Source organism: Vollenhovia emeryi, unplaced genomic scaffold, assembly GCF_000949405.1.
Source record: "Vollenhovia emeryi isolate VEMERY1.0 unplaced genomic scaffold, V.emery_V1.0 DF939218.1, whole genome shotgun sequence".
NCBI lineage: Eukaryota > Metazoa > Arthropoda > Insecta > Hymenoptera > Formicidae > Vollenhovia > Vollenhovia emeryi.
Window position 1 is genome coordinate 758,084 of NW_011967148.1, and position 4,256 is coordinate 762,339.

Genomic DNA, 4,256 nt, shown 5'->3' on the forward strand with positions numbered 1-4,256 from the left:
GGCCCCGCGCGGGGAGACGTGCGAGCGGTCGCGTAAGTGGCGGACGGGCAGCGGCGCGCCTCGCCTCCCTACTCCTCGCCCCGCACCGCCATTCTATTCCTCGTCGAACACCGCCTCGAGCGGGGCCGCTAGGCCGACGCATCTCACCGCGCGCTTACATTCGCCAGTAGGTTGGGCTAATACGGCGATTTTTAAAATTTCGTATCTCGATAACTATTCGTCCAAGCGCAAAATAGTACAATACTTTTCTGTTTGTCTTAGTCCCCTCTACCTTCCCATGACCGGACGTCAAAGTCTTGCGTAGCACCCTGTATAATACTTTGTGCGTTTCGCGGTATTTCACGTCGCGTACGCGAGTGCCACGTAAAATTTGGTGCGGTTGGAATTAATCATTTTCGCGAGTGAATATTGTGCGAGTGCAACAAGCAAATCTGAGAGGAGGAGGAGGTCTGGAAGGCATCGGGCGACGGTGGAGCAACCGTGAGGTAAGTGTTTTATATTTTATATGTATATTATTTGCTACTTGCAAAATTAAACATTATGCCTGTCTTATTTATTCAAATGACTCGGATAAGAATTGCAGACGGAAATTATACGTGTTAAAATTTTATGAATTTTTATTTAAAAGGAAGACTTTTAGCATGCTCTGTAATTATTTTACTCCGTAATTAAATATCCATTTAAAGAAAATGTAAAATATTTTATGCTACTATTTCGATTCTAAATAATTATTCTATAATAATCATATATTTGTACTTTACAGTTCAACGCAGTTTACGGCGTACACTACAACTCCACTGTTGCGCAGCGTATCGGTGAGTGAATTACCTTCGATTTTTAATTGACGTGCAATGGATCTATATAAAAATCTACAGAGCTACATTATATACGTTGGAATTTAAGAGCGTACAGTTATGCAAATAAACTTGAGTTTTTATAGATCCACTCTTTGAAAATGAGTGAATTGGAACAGATTAGAGAACGAACGAATAAATTATTACTAGATATGTATAATTATTCGATTCATGTGCACTCGCATGCACACACAAAGATTATGAAATAGAGATAATTGTTTTACGTAAGACTTTCAGAACATACGAAGAATATCGTATATTTATGTACGATATTATATTACATGATATTAGTACGATATTATATGACGTGTTATAAATGATTAAATTTCCGAATTTTTTACCTTTAGACAAATAATGATAAATGAAAAGAAGGGAAAATGAAATAAAATAATATAATAGAATATTAATATTATATGTTTGTGGAGTAAAACTTTTATTTAAGCTTCGTCGTGATGTTGATCTTTTGGATGAACAAAATTAAAATCGCAAAATGATAAAGAACAAATCAGACGTTGAATAGGATTCTCTTTAGTAGGTTCAAAGCGAGGAGGAAACCGCTGACCAAAATCTTGTACACCAATGCCCACTAATGCCCAGTGGGTATTACTTAATTTTATTATCTTATTATATCTTTATAATGACCCAGCAAGGCCTAATGCCCAAAAAATGCCCAGTAATGCCCAGTAATGCCGCAATCTGTACACCACAATGCCCTCAGCGGTTTTCCCCCTCGGTTCAGAGTCAGTCAATTCAGAACTCAAATACGCAATTGCCTTCGCATTCTTGCAATACTTAATGTTTCTATCTCTAATTGGAAATATAATAGAGCGCTACAGAAATTAAATACATTATCGATATTTGCTCTAACTAATCCGATTACTCGGAACTCATGCAAGCTCTAATTACTTAGGAGGGAATTATTGTCTCGATTCGACATCGCAATAGCGGGACGGTAAATAGCGTAAGAACAGCGCGCGGTCGTTTTCCTCGGTTGTTTGATGCAGATGCGAGTCATAAAGGAATGAGCGCAGATCTCTACGGATGGTGATATCGATAACACGCTTGGGCATCGAGCGTGGTCTTAATGCGTCGCGCGAGAATTCGATTGAGCGTGCACCTGATTGCCCCGGGACACTCCCGATCTAAAACAATCTGCGCGAGCATTACTTCGGGACTTGTAATCAGCATTCGCCTCGTACTTGCGCGCGGCCATTAAGATCGCCAATGAGCGGGCATTAACGTCACACGGGGCCGGATATTACGGTCATATTGCGCGGATCGTTGCGCGCAAATTAACACCGAGCACTCGTGACCGTCGTAAATACGGCACTTTATTTGCAGTCAGGTCTATTAACGCAGTTCTTGACTACATCTGCCTGGGTTAGGGATCGGAATAGTAATGGACGCGGTAGATACCACGATATACGATTAAGATTGAAATACGGTCATCAAGATGGAGGGTGTAAAGAGCCTCGAGTGTGTAATAAAAGCTTACTTTAATGAGCTAATGGTCATAGCTGGACGTAAATAAAAAATTTACTCAAGCTTTAATAAAAACACGAAGGAACATAAATAGAACAATTTATTGACTAAGCAGTTTTTGTTTGCTTGCGAATTAAAAATAGCGTAATTCAGTATAAACCTGCAATCTATTTATACTATTATAATATGTGCAAAGAGGGATGCTAGTAAAAAGTGATTTTTGATGTATAAAAAATATCTATGCATACACGTACGCCGGCGTATAAAGATTAGTGGGAATTAGACCGTGTAAATTCGTTGATCGTCGTTTCTTTTTTCAAACTCTTGTCGCATTAATGGAGACGACGCGAACGAAATGCATTCGAGTTTAACGGTTTAATTTGGATGCGTCACATTCTGTTCTGTGCACACACATGCATACACCCATACAGCCGGCGTTACTGTTTCCTTTTTATTAGCTGGAATAAAACACGCGCCTTTGTACATTTCCGCGATGCGACGATAAAAGAATAATCGAGCGCTTTCTTTTAAGCTCCACCGGTGCAGAAGGATAAAAGGTAAACGTTTTAGGAATTTCTTGCCTCTGCCCCTTCTCCGCGGGCGCATTCTTTTTGCTTGCCCTCCACGAGAGGAAACATAAATTTTACCAACCAAAGATTTCCTTTCGCCGCGAAGCGCCGGCTGACCAAAGCGTGGCTTAACCCCTTAATCCACATTATTATTCCAGTATTAATGCCTCGGGGCAAGTGAAAATTTTTTTTATCTCAACTACGCGTTGCTTAAAAATAGCTTCAAATAAGACGCGCAAGAAGATTGTGCACTGTTACTTGTAAATTATTGTTTTCTACATATTATATGTGAGAAAGGTCATAAGTAAAATTTAATTCGTTTATTACGCACAATCAAATGACTTCTAACAATGATCAATTTCTTGGGTGATCTTCTCAATTTTCTCGCCAATAAATACTTGCTTGATCATCATTTTTATTTTATAAAACTATTTTTCAATTGCTGAATATATTTTGCAAGTAAAAATTTAATTGATTTTTGTGGAATTAAAATGAAACTAAATATTTTTCTATCAATATATTCCTCAAATTTATTACCTTTATTCTCATTCGTTTGTAATCAAAAGAATCTTGTTTTAAATCAGTCTTTGTGGGAATTTTCACTGCCACCGAATCCGTAGTATCGTTTCAAAAACCGTCTTTTTCGTCATAATGTTACATTAAATGCATGGATACAACGCGTACTTTGCACATGATTAAATCTATAGGCTTTGCCTAGCTGTTAGATAGAAAATCCTTTCCCACCGCTTGTACAAACCGCGGGAGGATTCAAAATTCTGTTTTAATACAATGAAACACCGGAACCGCGGTAAATGGGATCCATGAAGTAGGAAGTCGTGTAAAATTTCCAGCAGAAACATTTACTCTCCTTCGTTCCTGCGACTTCCCGAGGATCAGCCGTGGAAGGACGATTGTTTTTATCTGAGGGGGATTACTGGTCCGATTGTTTTTTTATCTAGTTAGTGGACTGTATTGAGCGACTGTATTTCACTCGTGAGTACGCACAGTTTACGAGTGTAATAGTAATGGATTGCGCAAACTTCTTCAGACTTAGTATTTATCCAATAATTTACTTTTTTCTTACAACGGAGAAACTATACTTCCGCGGATACTCGTATTGTTGTCCGTCTGACACAAACTGCTTACTTTTTTAATTCATGTCGTATATTCGTTATAAATTTTAACTCGATTTCTACAACCGTCTATGTTTATCATTCATCCTATTTATTTTAAAAATATAATTTACGTTCTGTTTTTCTTTATGTATTTCTCTACCGTCCCTTCTTCAATTTCTTCTAATTTACCTCTTTACCTTCTTTAATTTTCCTAATTCGCCTCTTTATCTTCTTTA